This window comes from Marmota monax, unplaced genomic scaffold, assembly GCF_021218885.2.
Source record: "Marmota monax isolate L192 unplaced genomic scaffold, Marmota_monax_Labrador192_F-V1.1 WCK01_AAM20220418_F8-fsc00004, whole genome shotgun sequence".
Lineage (NCBI taxonomy): Eukaryota > Metazoa > Chordata > Mammalia > Rodentia > Sciuridae > Marmota > Marmota monax.
This window is the reverse complement of record NW_026692881.1, coordinates 15,232,040-15,248,194: the sequence shown is the minus strand read 5'-3', so window position 1 is coordinate 15,248,194 and position 16,155 is coordinate 15,232,040. Positions and strand designations below refer to the sequence as shown.

General features: G+C 34.7%; 1 protein-coding gene and 1 pseudogene across 1 annotated transcript in view; both read left to right on the top strand.

Moving 5' to 3' along the window:
- The window catches only part of Hpse2 (heparanase 2 (inactive)), a 690,427-nt gene that overhangs the window by 261,489 nt on the left and 412,783 nt on the right, over window positions 1–16,155 (top strand). The gene's annotated exons all lie outside the window — the stretch shown is intronic.
- Window positions 2,383–6,441, top strand: LOC131424393 (cAMP-regulated phosphoprotein 19-like; annotated as a pseudogene).

Genomic DNA, 16,155 nt, shown 5'->3' with positions numbered 1-16,155 from the left:
TTTAAGCTCTCTCACGATATTTCAATTAAGATATTGGATGGCTGCAGTCTCATCTGAAGGCTCAACATGAAACATCTATTACAAACTCATTAACACAGTTGTTGGCAGGCCTCAGTTCCTAAGTGACCATTGGCCAAAGGCTTAAGTTCCTCACCACATGTTCCTTTCTGTAGGTTGCTGATTGAGATGGAAGTCATTGTCTTTTATTACCCAGTCTTGGAAGTTACATACCATCTGCAGTTCATTATTTGTCACACATACCTTCTTGGTACAATGTGAGAGGATGTGAATATCAAGAGTTAGTGATGGGGCTGGGGTTGTGGCTCAGCAGTAGAGTGCTCATCTCACATGCGTGAGACCCTGGGTTCAATCCTCAGCACCACATAAAAAATAAATGTGTGAAATAAAGGTATTGTGTCCAACTACAACTAAAAAATATTTTTTTTAAGTTAGTGATAATTGGGACACATCTTGAAGTCTGGCTCCCACAAAGGTATAGGAATGCTCTTTGTAGAAAAATTAAAAATGTATTTTAAAAGGTAATACATTTATGAAATCCAAAAATCAAAATAATATAAAAATATTTAATACAATTTCCTGTCTGACCCTCATCCTTTCCCGTTTCCCAGGTAATCACTTAATAAAGTTTCTTGTATATTGATTTAGAATAGATGCTGGAAAATTTTGTAAATAAAGAGTCAGGTATTTTAGGCTTTATGGACCATACAATCTCTCCTATAACTACTCAGCTCTATTCTTGTAGCATGAAGGCATTCATTCATTTGCAATAGTAAACAAGAGAACAAATAAAACATGACAAATAAAATATGACAATAAAACTTTATGTATCAACACTGACATTTGAATTATTAAAAATAACTTTCTAATTTCCTGTGTTGTAAAATATTATTCTTTTAATTTTTAACTGACATTTTAAAAAATGTAAAAATCATTAGCTTGGAGGCTATATTAAAATAGGCTGATATTGCCCATTGGCAATAGTTTGCTTACCTTTATTCTAGACTTTCTTTATGCAAAGAATATATGAATATATAGCCAAGAATATATGAATAGATAGTCTTATAAGAATATATGAATACAAGAATATATGAATATATAGTCTTAGTTTTTCTCCATTAGGGTCATTAAATGATTCTGGATCTCTCCAGAGCAAGCCTGTTATCTACAGTTTCTGAATTTTTTGTTGCTGGAAGTTCTATTTGCCATAGGTGTTCATCAGCTGTTCAACATGCATACCTCTTTATAAGACTCTTCCCCTTTTTTTAGGATGAGGAAATACTTAGTATATAATATCCTGAATCAATAGGGCCAAATCATATCTTGGAGCATATCTTGTAGACTCTATCAGGTGTTATCTTGTCCACCTCCCTACTCCTTTCTCTATTTTAGACAATGAATCTGAAGTATAGAGTTTAAGGAAAATTTTTATTTTACTAAGGGGAGAGGTATTACCACAACTCAGTCAAGAAGTCTTATGTTGGTATAGGTCATAAATAATGGGAAAATGAAAAATTAGAGAATTGCAATGTCCATTGTCATTGAAGCTTCCAATTTCTATTCCTTCGCCTGGTAATTGACAGTGGCGTGTTTCTAGAAGCTTGTGTCTGCAATTTTTGTTTAAAAGACCATGTTGGATGTAACATGACTGTTAATAGAAATGTGGCTAATAGGAAGTTGATGGCTTCTAGGGGACATCAGAAGTCAGAGAGGACCCAGGAGTGATGGGTTTGTGCTAGAAAGGGGGATTTGATGGCAACTGCATAAATAAAGCATAAGTTTCTGTGTCTGGTTCTTCCTTTTCTTTTCTCTTAAATTCATGGTTTGGGGCAGGGTTTTAGTGATATGGAAAGAAAAAGGATGAGTAAGGGACAACATGTATTATAACTTTTCATTTAATGTGTCCTAATAACAGTCTTTTTTTCCACCTTGTGGGCTTGGTAGAAAAAGCATGTCTTGTATTTAATAGTGCCTTGAAGACATGTTGATGTTTTGTTGTTAACAACTGTTGTTGTCAGTGCTAGGAAGAGGATGATTAAAAGGGAAAGCAATAAGAAGCTAATAAGGTAAGTATGTTGGTGACAATTTGAGGAGACCAAATTTTTTGTACTATTCCCAAAGCTAATATGAAATATGCCTCCTTTTTCTCATGCTTCATGTAGTGATTGCTGATTGTGGAGGTGGGGGTGGGGAGTAGACTATATCAGATCTGTCTCCAAGAGTGGAAAATCCTGGCTGTATTACACCATTTTCTTCCTTCACTTGAGCTGTGTACTCTATATATTTTATTATTCTCTAGTAATATTTTATTTAAACTTTGCTTCCTAACTTTAATTCTATTTTTTTTGAGGGGGGTACCAGGGATTGAACTCAGGGGCACTCGACAACTAAGCCACATCCCCAGCCCCTATTTTGTATTTTGCTCAGAGAAAGGGTCTCACTGTGTTGCTTAGCACCGCACAGTTGCTGAGACTGGCTTTGAACTCGAAATCCTCTTGTCTCAGCTTCCCAAGCCACTGGAATTACAGGGATGCACAACCATGCTTGGCTACCTTTAATTCTTATATAGTGGTTTTCTTCCCTCCACCTATTCTTCCTACTGGCTTAGTGCCAATTTAAAAATCAAACTTCTTTTATTATTTGTTTTTTGGTAGCACTCATTTTTTTGCTTCATAAATTCACTCAACAAGCTATTATGTCCAGACTAAAAGCATGACATTGAGGAGAGGGTACTGAGCTACATCTCCAGACCTTTTTACTTTTTAAATTTTAAGACAGAGTTGTTGTGGCTGACCTCAAACTTGCAATTCTCCTGACTCAGCCTCCTGAGTCACTGGAATTACAGGCATATGCCACTATCCCAGCTAAAACATACATTTTGAGGCTCACTTTCTAGCAAGGAAAGATATAACATAAAAAATAGATATTATCACTAAATAAATATCGTATTTTGAAAAATAGTGTCTCATCTCTTACTTCCAAGAAGATAGTATAAAATTTATTTTCCTTATTCCTCTTGACAACTCTAACTAAAAATCCCTGGATATTGCATATATAATACAAATATAATGGAAAAGTGAAGAGAAGTTGTCAGACAGACCTCAAGGAATGACATGATGGTGAGTTCTCTGGAGTTTATTTTCCCCTTATATATCCCAGACTTGAAACTGAAGCATCCAGTAACCTGGAAGTACCAATGACTGTAGACCAAAGAAGCTCCCCTCAAAATTCACTTATCTCTAGCCAAAGGACTAATAGAACAATGTAGCTAGACAAAAAACTTACAGAATAACTACTCTGTCTTAGCCACCACCACAAAAATTTGCCCTACTGTTCATAATAACAAAGGCCAGATGGAAAGCCTAGATTTCCACCTTCATGAGCATTTAATGTGGTTCCCCACCACTCTTGCCAGGATGGAGTCTAAGTAGAGAAACTGGACTTTCATTCCCATCGCCTGGTATTGATATGACTTTTTCCCCTTTTGCTGCAGTGTCAGCAGAGCCTTTGGGCAACAATAACTAATACCCCTACCCAGAATTAATGAAGAGCCTTCCTTAGGCATCAATATAGGCTTAGTGGTCAACTTGGACTTTTAACTACACTTGGCAATAATGCAGTAGTGCCCTCACTTCCCATGCCAAAGCAATGCATTTAAAAAGCCAGTAAAAACAGGTTTAAACTGGGTGCAATGGCATGCATCTGTAGTTCCAGCTATTCAGGAGGTTGTGACAGGAGGATCCTTTGAGACCCCCATCTCCAAAACAAAATTAAAACCAAGAGAAGCAACAATAACAAAACCAGAATGTTTAAATAAGATCTAGAATTTTATAACATGAAAATTTCTAGGTTTCAATAGAAAATTGAAAAGAAATCAAGATCTCAAAATGAACAACAAAATAGACAATCTATAGATAAAAAAATTAGATTTAACTAAGAAAAATATTATAATAGTCATGAAAGAAATGCTTCAGTGAGAAGCATTTCTCACTGAATTTTGAAACAAACGAAAAAAATATAAAATCCCTACAAAGTAATGAAAGGCATAAAGAGGAACCAAATGGAAAATTTAAACACTGAAAAATGCAACAACTGAAACAAAAAGCTTAGTTGATAAGATTAAGAGCAGAATGGAGAGAAAAGAGAAAAGAACTTAATGAACTGGAAAATATCAATAAAACACAACTTCAAAAAGGTGGAAGAGAAGAAGAGAACATCGTCATTAGAGTTTTGGAGAGAACAGGATGAGGATGATAAAGTACTTGAAGATATAATGGTTGAAAATTGCTAAGATTTAAACCTGAAGATTCAAAAAGCTGAGTGAACTTCAAACTAGTCTAAAGAATCCACACCAAGATACATCATGATTACACTCTGAGAACTAAAAATAAACAAAACGTCTTAAAAGTAACTAGAAAAAAGTGACATCCTATGTATAAAGAAAAGCAACTCAGAGAACAGCATATTTCTCATCAAAATCCCTGGAGGCAATAAGGAAGAGGCATGATATTTCTCATGAACTGAAGAAAAAAAAATCAACTCAGAAGCCAATACCCAGTGAGAGTATCCTTTAAGAATAAAGAAGAAATAAGGACATTCTCAGATCAAAGGATAAAAGAAAATAAAGAGAATTTGTGGTGAGCAGACCTATTCTAAACAAATGGCTAAAGGAAATTCTCTAAATGGAAATGAAATGACAAAACAAGAAACTTGGAACATTAGATAGGGAGAACGTAGAAAGCAAAAACATGAGTAAATACAATAGGCTTTTCTCCTCTTGAATTTATTTTTTTTTTTGCATATAAAGCAAAACTTATAACAACTCTGATGAGATTCTAATGTAGGTCGAGAAAATATTTGAAACAAAACAGAGGAGGGTAAAGAGATGTAAAGCGAGTAAGATTTCTTTATTTCACTTGAACTGGTAAGATGATAACACCAGTAGACTAGGATAAGCCACATGTATGTATTTTAATACCTACAACAACCAATAAAAAGCTATAATGAAAAGATACATTCAAAATCACTGTAGATATGGGCTAGGTAGAGGGAGTGCTATGCCTGTGGAAGTCCCTGAGGCAGCCTCAGCAGAGGAGAAGTAGGAAATGGAAAATAAAATGACTAGTCTGGAGAAAACTGAAGAAGCAAAATTGAAAGCAAGGTATCCTCATCCGGGACAAAAGTCTGGAAGTTCAGATTTTTTTAAGGAAATTATTGTAGAGAGGGCAAAAAATATTTTGACTCTGGGAATTGCAACATAGCAAAAGCAACGATGAAAAACAAGCAACTTCCCACTGTAGCCCCAGATAGTACAGAGGTCACTGGTGACCACATTCCCTCTCCACAGGAGCTTCCTCAATGGAAACCATTCCTTGTTGCTAGCAAGCTGGCTGGCTGATTAAAAGAGCTGACCTGCATGAATTTTCTAATTCCCATTATTTCTCCTTCATATGTTATTTATTCACTTTTTTATTTCCTTTCATTCACTAAATCATTTGAGATTGTTGACTTTGCAGGTAGTGATAGTATATGCTGTGATTGTAAGGGAAAATACATGTGAAGAGGTTTTGATTAGTTTTAACAGTGCACTGATGAAAAGGATGCGTTAGAGCAACATAAGTAATCTACTTGAAAATATATATCAATGTATAAATCCCTGAGGAAAACTAACATAAATACCTATACATGAAACTAAATCAACATACAAGACATTGAAGAGGTGAAGATTACTATATGATTAAGAGCTGGCTTTTTGAATCTCAACACTTGGAAAAGGGAAACAAAGACTTTTCATATCATTAGAGAAAAACACAATCAATTTGGAGGAAAATAAATGTAAGAACAAGAACAACAACAACAAAATTGTATATATTACCTAAGTCCTAGTGTAGGACTGGTTCCAACAAGTAACAAGAAAATTTTACAATTTTAATGTTTGGGTCTTCCTCACTTCATCTTAATTATAGCTATGTATGTTTCTTTCATTTAATGTAGCCATGTAACCTCTGTATTGATTTTGATTTTTTTTTGATACTGGGGATTGAACCCAGGGGTGCTTAACCACTGAGCCACATCCCCAACCTTTTTTAATATTTTATTTAGAGACAGGGCCTCTGTGAGTTGCTTAGGGTCTTGCTGAATTGTTGAGGTTGACCCTGAACTCAGGATCCTCTCACCACAGCCTCTTAAACCATTGGGATTACAGGCTTGTGCCACCATGCCTGACTGTATTGATTTCTTCTGATTTTCCTTTTGGATTTTGTAAAGCAGAAGTTTAAGACCATAAGTTGGAAGAAAATTCACATAATTCAAACATAAATAGAAGGGACTCCAAAAGATTTGTATAATTGTGCTTGAACTTGAATGGCCTTAAGCCTGTTTGAGTTTTAATAATAGAATTTTGCTTGGGCAATATTTGTCCATTCTGGTGTGATTTATGTGACTTCAGTACTTAACAGCTGCCCTTGAAGCTGGTATTCTTATTTAGTTCTTTAGTGTTAAGACCTTTTATTGTTGAAGATGTGAATGAAGTATGCATGTGCATCGACTGTTGAATTCACTTTTGTGCCATTTTTGTACATACAGTAGTTGTACACAAAAATCACTATAAATAAAATAGAATTCTTTTTTAAAAAGTTTAAGTAGGGGCTGGGGTTATGACTCAGAGGAAAAGCACTCATCTAGCAAGCGTGAGGCACTGGGTTCGATCTTTAGCATCCCATAAAAATTAAATGGAGGCATTGTGTCCACCTACAACTTAATGTTTAAAAATGTTTAAAATGTTTTAAAACAAAAATGTTAATAAATGTTTAAAACAAAAAGTTTAAGTAACTAAGAAAGGTAAGAAGAAAACAGAGAAACCAAAAATATAACAGGAAGTAAGAAATGAAATGGAAGGCTTTTAAGCCCTAAGATATCAATAAATATACTAATTAAAAGACAGAAACTGGAGCAATAGATTCTAAAACATGACCTAACAACGTGTTATCTCCAGGAAACTCATTCAAATGCAACAATATAGGCTGGTTGAAAGTAACAGAATGAAAAAACAAAGTATACCATGAAATATTTAATCAAAGGAAATCAGAACTAGTTATAATAATGAAACCAGAATTGAAGACAGGCAGTCAGTGCAGATAGGCAAAGGTTCCATCCACAGAATGGAGGTCAATTTGGGTCCAGGAGATGGGGTCTGAGGAATAGAAATGTCAATGCCTTCAGAGGCCTTCCTCTACCCTTATCAAGATAACCTGCCCTTGCTCCAACCTGTTGCTAAAATAACCTATTCCAGGGATTGTCTCTCCCTACAGGGAGTTGTGAAAGTTGTTAATTAATGTGTCCTGGGTCCCCTTCCTGCCAGAATCACTCCACCTTGGCCCCTCCAGCCCATCTGCTTCTCACGTTTTGGCCAACTTATCTGGGCCATCTCCTGGGCCTAGTCACATATGCAGGAAGGAGAGAGATAAGAGGAAGAGAGCAGGAGAACAAAGGAAGCCTAGGATATATAAAAAAGGAAAAATGCTCTCACTTCTTGGAATACCAGGATACCAGTTATGTCCCCCTTCTCTTTCCCAGAAGAAGTCTATGTTACCCCTTTTAAAATAAAACCTGCTTTATATGCTTGCCTCTGTGTACTCCTCTAATGTTACACTTCAACATGTGAGGAATCAGAACTTGTTACTGTTAACCGGCAGTATCAATAATATCAGACAAAAAAGACTGAAGCAAAAAAAGAAAAATTACCAGAAACAGAGAATACAGAGTGATAAAGGTTCAATACACCAAGAAAACATAACAATTCTAAATGTATATGAACCAAATAATGGAGCTGCAAAGATATGAAGCAAAACCTTATAGCACTGAAAGGAGAAATAAATTAATCCACAATTATATTTGGATACTTCAACACCCTCCTCTCAAAAATTGGTGGAACAACTAGACGCAGAATCAACACTACATATATATACACCTCAGCAGTACCTAACCAAGAGAATTTAATAGATTTTTAATAGACTTTTATAGAGCATTTCACCCAACAATAGTAGAACACACATCCGTTTCCACAACCCACAGTCTAGATACTCAAATATCAAGGTAGACCATATCTTTGGCCATGAAACAAACTAAACAAATTTAAAAGAATTGAAATTATAGATTGTGGTATTCATCTGTAATGGAAAGAAACTAGATATCAATAGCAGAGGGATGGCAGGCAATTTCCCAAAATTTTGGAAAAAAATCAATAAACAACACACTTTTAACAATTCATGAGTCAAAACAATAAGTTCCATGAAGTTTAAGATAGTGCATTATTAAACTGCATAAAAAAGAAAATAAATCAACGTGTTAGATGCAGCTGAAGCAGTACCTAGAGGAAGACTTACAGCGCTAAAATGCATACATCAGAAGAGTCTCCAGTCAATAATAATAATAATAAAAAAACCTAGAGGGAGAGCAATATAAGCTAAAAGTTTAAGGAAGAAAATAATAAAATAAGAGCAGAAATAAGTAAATCTGAAAAATAAAAACAATAAAGACAAATCAGTGAAATAAAAAGCCAGTACTTTGAAAAGAACAATAAAATTGACAGACTAACAGAAAAAAAAGATAAAACACAAACAACTCTATACACATAAATTTGACAAGTTAGACTAAGTGGACCAATTCCTCAAGAAACATAAATTACCACAACTCAACCAAAACAAAATAGCTAATTTGAGTATCTGCATAGCAATGGAGAGAATTGATTTTATAATTTTAAAACTCCAAGACAAACATTTCTATTATCTGATGATTTATTTGGAGAATTAAATTGAGTTAACGTCAATCTTACATAATTTTTCCAGAAAATGAAAGAAAGCATTTCATATTTTATTTTATGAACATTTTTATTAAAACCAAAAAGTACAAATAATTTACAGAACAAAGTCTAAAATTAATATAGATGAAAAGAACTCCTTAATAAAATATTAACAAATAAAATCCAGCAATATATTTTAAAAATATACTTCAGAGTCAAATGGGGTTTATTCCAGGGATGCAAGACTCTTTCAACACTTGAAAAGCAATCAATGTAACCCACTCTATTAACAGATCAAAGAAGAGATTTGATATATCAAGTGATACAAAATAGCATCTGACAAAATCCAATATTGCCTATGATAAAACTCAGAAAAATAGGAATAGAGTGGAACTTTATTAACTTGATAAAAGATATCTACCTAACCTATATTTAATATACTTAAACCCATACTTAACAAAACCTATACTTATATGCATTTAGTAATGAAAGACTATATGCTTTTACCCTGAGATTAGGAGCAAGTCAAAGATGCCTGTTTTTACCACTTTTATTCAACACAATGCTGGAAATTTAAAACTCTGCAATTAGGCAAGAGAAGGAAATAAAATCCATATAGAACATAAATTAAATAAATACTGTTCCTATTTACAAATGACATGCTTGTCTACGTAGAAAATCTGAAGGAATTTACAAACCAAAATCAAAACAAGACCTGAAAAATGGGCTTATCAAGGTTGTAGGATACATAGTCAATGTATAAAACTTTATTGTATTTATTTATATACACCAGCAATGAACATGTAAACATTAAAATGAAAAAAAATAGAGTATCATTTATAATTGTTTTAAAAAGTGAAATGCTTAGGTATAAACCTAACAAATATGTATAAGTTTTGTATATTGAAAATTATAAAATACAAATGAAAGAAATAAAAGAAAATCTAAGTAACAGACAGATACCATGTTCATTGATTGGAAAACTAGATATAGTAAAGATGTCAATTTCCCACAATTTGGTATACAAGTTTAACACAATTTTTATCAAAATTTCAGAAAAAATTTTGTAGATACAAAAGAATTATTCTAAAAGTTACATAAAAATGTAAATAAAGTAGAATAAATAAATGAATTTTGAAAAAGAAAATAAAGTAGAAAGGCTGACTTACTAACTTCAAGATTCTTAGACAACTACATTAATAAAAAATTGGCAGAGGGAAGGACAATAAACCAGTGGACAACAACAGAACCTAGAAATAGCCCCACACAAATATGCCCAATTGATTTTTGACAAAGGTGTAAAAGCATTTCAATAGAGGGTAGGTTTTTCAGCAAATGGTGTTGGAGCTCTTGAGCATCCTAGGGGGAAAAAAAAGGACCTCAAACTTCATCTCATACCTTATATAAGAATTAACTCAAAATTGATTACAGAATTAAAGTGCAAAACTTAGAACTATACACCTTCCAAAACAAACAAAAAATCTTCAGGATCCAATATTGACAAAATCCAGGATCTAGGGCTAGGCTGGAAGTTCTTAGACTCAACACCAGAAACCACACCTAGAAAAATTGATAAATTGTAGTTGGAGTTTGTTAAAATTAAAATTTGTTCTGTGAAAGGTCTACTTAAGAGGAGAAAGAGACAAACTATAGGGAGATGTCTTTTTGTTTTTTCTTGCCTTCCTTTCTTTCTTCTTCCCCTTCTCCTTCCCTTTCTTCCTTTCACAGTACTGAAGTTTGATCCTAGGCTCCCACATGCTAGATAAGTGCTCTACCACTGAGCTACATCTCCCAGTCTAAAGAAAAACTGTAGGTGGGAGAAAATATTTGTAAACCACATATCTGACAAAAGACTGGATTCTAGAATACAGAAAGAACTCTCAAAACTCACCAAACTAAGTTAGAAAACTATCAAAAGACGGATATTTCAACAAAGAGGAGATACAGATGTCAAATAAGCACGTGATATCTGATATTATTAGTCAGGAGGAAATGCCAATTAAAGCCACAATGGGATATTAATGAGATATCTGGACCCATCAGACTGGCTAAAATTAAAAATAATGATAACAACAAATGTTTGTGAAGATGCAAAGAAATATTAATTGCTGATGGGAATGTAAAATACACAGTCACTCTGGAAAATAGTTTGGCAGTTTGTTAAAAGAAAATTAAGCATGTTTTTTTAATTTGGCAGTTTGTTAAAAGAAAAATATAAGAAATATTATCCAATAATTATATTCCTGGACATTATCCTGGAGAAATGGAAATATATTCACACAAAAACCTATGCCAAATTGTAATAGCTTATTTGTAATAGTTCAAAACTTTAAACAACCTAGATGTTATTCAGTAGGTTAATCTTTGAACTACTATGGTGCATTCAAACCACGGAATACTGTTCAGCCCTGGAAATGAATGGACTATTGACACACAATATCTTGGATGACTTTCTGGAAAATTATACTGAATGAAAAAAACAACTAATCCTGAGAGGTTAACATATTATGAGATTGCATTTACATAATCTTCTTGAAGCTAAATATTATAGAAATGGAGAACAGGTTAGTGGTTGCCAAGGGTGAAATTTTTGATGGAGAGCAAAGAAGAAAAATGGATGTGGCTATAAAAGGAGAACTTGAGGGATCCTTGAGATGATGGAAATGTTCTGTTTTATTTGTATCCATTGTCAGTGTTCTAGTTATGATGAAGTACTATAGTTATAAAATATATTATCATTGGGGAAATTGGGTAAAAGGCACATGGGATCCCTATGCATCAATTATTTCAATTACAAGTTTAGTTAAAATGAATTTATAATTTAGTTAAACAAAGTAGTTCAAGGTAAAGGGGACTGGGGATTCTGGACTTATTTGAAGAAAGAGGGTATGATTTTAGAATGTTCAAAGAATGTCTAATTCAAACAGTGACATATGAGCTAGGATCATCATAGTTCATTTTCTGTTGCTAGTAACACAGTGTTACAGACTAGCAAAATTTAAAGAAAAGAGGTTTATTTTGGCTCATAGTTCTGAGGGGCTAAATTTGAGGGGCCACACTAACTAGTTTTCTTTATCAGTTTTTCATTACTATGACAAAATACTTGAGATGATCAAGGTTTCTGAAGAAAAGATTTATTTTGACTGACAGTTTGAAAGGTTTCAGTCCATGGTTGGTTGGTTCTGTTGATTTTGGGCCTGTGGCAAGACAGAACATCATGGTGGGAAATGTGTAGTGGAACAAAACTGCTCACTTCCTGGCAACTGGGAAGCAGTCCAGTATCCTATTATTCTCTTTTAAGAGCACATCCTCAATGGCATAAGTTCCTTCCACTAGGTCCCACTTCCTAAAGGTTTCACCCTTCCCGATTGTGCCACAGACTGGAGATGAAGCTTTCAATATATGGGCCTTTGGGGAACCTTCCATATCTAGACCATAGAACTAGAATATAGAAAGAAATAAAGGATAACAGGTAGCTCAGAGAGCCAGGTTTGGATTCTAATGGAAACATTATCCAACATTGAAGTAGTTCCATAAAGCCCCACTTTCACTTCTACTGGCCATAGTTAAAGCAGAACATACCTGTATCCATGGGTTCTGAGTATTAGACTTCAGATCACTCCTGCTGGTGCCCATTAAAACTACATGCCTTCACCATCACTTCTACGAGAACACCAGTTCCACATACACAGTGCCACTCTCTTCATGCTTTTCTCTATATAATTCAAATCTCATGTGGTTGTTTCTGATTGGCCATTATTTGAAGGAGAATCTGAGAAAGTAAGTTATTTCTGCTATTTTCTTGAAATGATATTCATAATGTGAAATTTCCCTTAACATAGGAAGAATTTTCAAAAGATGCTAGGCAGCCCAAAATGACAAACAACCATAATGGTAACCTGGTGTTTTACATAACCCTACTCTTGCCCAGTGCAGTCCCCCGAAGTGCACTATCCAATTTAGTAGCTACTAGCAACATGAACTTAATAAGCACTTGAAAATATTTATTTTGAGAATAAAACTTAATAAGCACTTGGCTAGTGTGTATTGAGATATGCTATAAGTGTAAAATACACGAGATTTTGAAACTTGGTATAAAAAAATTAAAATTTCACTAAAAGTTTTATATTAATTACATGTTGAAACAAGTTGTAGTTATGTTGATAATTAATTTATATTGTTATTTAATGTAATAATTCTTTTTTTTACTTCTTGTGTTTAATAGAAATTTTAAAATTACAAACCTAAGTTACATTTGTGACTCACCATTATAATTCTGTTGGACAGAGCAAGTCTGGAGTACAGATCTTGAATTTAGTGCTTCCTTATAGCTAAACACTTGCATGTAGTAAATTTTCGCTTTCTAGTTTATAATTACCAACTTTTACCTTAAAAGAGGAATAAAAGGGTATATAATAGAACATCATGGAAGATATTCACTTAATAAATTTTCCTTCACTCAATGGAGAAGGTCTGTGACTGCACTGATTTCATAAAATTTCATCACAGGGCACTGGTCCCAACTCCTGAAGAATAGACTTTGAAAAAAGAATGTCTGTGCTGATAAGTGACGTCACAGTTGGGCAAAGGAATATGTGCTAATGAACCATGCAAAGCTCCAGTCACTAAAGTTTGGGGTTTACAGATGTGTTTTTATGGATCCTTATTTACCATGAACATTTAGATGGTAATTGGAGCACAAATCGTCTGTTAAAATAGTTATTTCAGCTTTCCCCTGACCATCATAATCTTCTGGTAATCCCTCTTTTGGCCCTCTCCAGCTGTCTGTCCCTTATTCAGAGAGAGGCCAGCTTCCCCTTTGCTATCGTGAGTGAAGGCTGAACCTTAATGTGTGGCCACTTACATAGCTTCTCAGCTTTCTCGTCAAAAAAGAGGCCAAACCATTCTATATGACCACTGGCTTCTCCAAGTGTGGATAAGCAACTCTGTCCACATCCAGAGCAGATGCTTCTGCTAACAATGATGACATAAATAAATAATTTCCAGTTACTGAGTACTCAGTCCATGCCAGGAACTGTACTAAATGCTTTATCTGCCTTGGCAGATAGCAACAATCCTCACAACAAACATGCAAGGAAGGTACTATTACTATACTCAATTTACACACAAGTAAACTGATGATCAGAGAGAAGAAGGGAAAACGTTTCTGAAGTTACCCAGTTTGAGCACCTAATGGAGCCAGGATTTAAACCAAGTGTGTAGGAGAAGTATACTTAACTACTATGCCAGACTGCCTCCCTTGACTGGAATTCTTATGTGTTGACTTGAGGCAATGTCATCCAAATATTCTACTGGCAGCTGAATGAAGCTGCTTGCAGCAGGAAAGGCAAATTCTCCTGAGAGGGTAGATGAATGTGTACTCCGGAGGAGACTATGTTGTCTGCCTGTATTGCCTGTGCCCCTGGGGCTCAAAGAGGAGACTATGATTATTTAAGTTGAGAATTCACTCAGTTCAAAATAAAATTCTTATGGATAGAGTTTTCACTATTTTTAGTTCAATCCAGCTTTTATGGGAAGTTTAATTTAATTTAATTATATGAAATGTTAGTAAAAGATGTTCTGGAAGTTAGAATAGAACATATGACCCAAGGGAGGTGGGTAAGTCAATAATAAAATGTCTAATTGTGGGGGCTGTTGTAACACTGGGGTAGGTTGTATCATCTTGGAAAACCCTAAGGATCAGTTAGATTTCTGTTTCCCAGGGGTGGTTTAGGTGTGAGATTCTCTGAGGAGGAACTCACATTTCCTTGTGATTCTTATTCTTAGTAAACTTACTTAAACTGTCAGTTGAGGTCTTTTGAGAAGCAGACACCAAAAAGGGTGTCTCTCTTGGACGTATGTGAATTTTATTTTGAGAAACATCCTGGCAGAGTTAAGTTTGAAAGGTGTAGGAATAGACAGCAAGAACCTTCAACTGGTGATGCACGTCTGACACCTATGGAAGGAGAAGGAGGAAGAAAAAGAACTGAGCAGAAGGAGCCTCAAGCCACAGTGAAGTTCTGAGTCCTGGCCAGGCTGGTAGGGAGCTTTAAGCAAAAATTCCCCATTAGTGAAACCCCATATTGTAAGGGACTGGCCTAGCTCTACTGCACCTTCTGTGCTTAGTCATTGTCTGGGTCAGGGGGGAGAGGTTGGGATGGAGAGCCTGGCTTCAGTGTGAATGCTGCCATGAATCTAAAGGTACAGCAGCCGGAGCCCATCAGAAAGCTATGCTTCTAGCAGCAGGTTCTCTTGAAGGGATCTGAGCAGGGCATCTCAATGTCTGCCCAGTTACACATTGCCTTGCCAAACGAACATTGTCTTAAAATTTACTATCAGTGTCAAGTGAATCAAGAAGCAGTCTTTTCATTTCAGTGGAATTTTCTTCTAAAAGTAAATGCCCTAAAATCTAAGTCATTATCTATAAAAATCCCTTTATCTCTTCCTTTCTAGACACCAGATCCAACTTTCTAGACTTTTTTTTAATCTGTTAAAACTTTGCCATGTTTGTATCTAATAATTTTTCTAAGTATTTCAAATTTCTATCTTTATGTGAACAGAAAGAACACTCTTATACATACTTCTCAATTTTATTTTTCTATAAACATTGACTAATCTAAAATGATTGTTAATTTTGTCTCTTGAATATAGTTAAAATTTATCTTTTCTCTGCTCCTTGTGCTGTTACGTTAGCTGTTTCCTCATCCTAACTTTCTTACATTTTTTAGCAGCTTTCTATCTATCCTCCTTGCCTCTAACCTTTTTAGATCTAACCTTTTTAGAGAATTTCAATGACTTACTAGCATTTAGAAGGAAAAAAAAAATCCAAGCTCCCCAGCATTAGAGGCCATTCATTCACAAACTTATTTCTGCCCCCCTTACTAACTTTTATCTTTTATTCCTGCTCCACTTTCTCTTCAGTGGTATGGAATCAATTGTATTTCTGCACACTGCCTACCTATATAAATTTCTTTCACAGGATATACTTATCTTTGTCCATTTGACACACAACTACAAAAAATCTGCTCAGATACCATATTCTTTTTGAAGTTTTTCCTGATTTCTGGTCATCCACTCCTCTGCAGTCTGTAATTAGAAGCTCCATATTTTGTATTATAGCTACTTATTTTCTTCTCTCAAAGGCCCAGGCTGAATTAGTTTTGTTTACCACCCTTGCAAATAGTGCAGTGCTTAGCCCATGAGGGGTATTCAATAAATATTGGTCTAACAGAACCAAAATTTAATTACAGTATTTGTATTGCCCACAGTGTCCACCACAGAGTCTTATTGAACAGATATTTGTGAAATGAATAAAATGAAAATATACTTAAGGAATC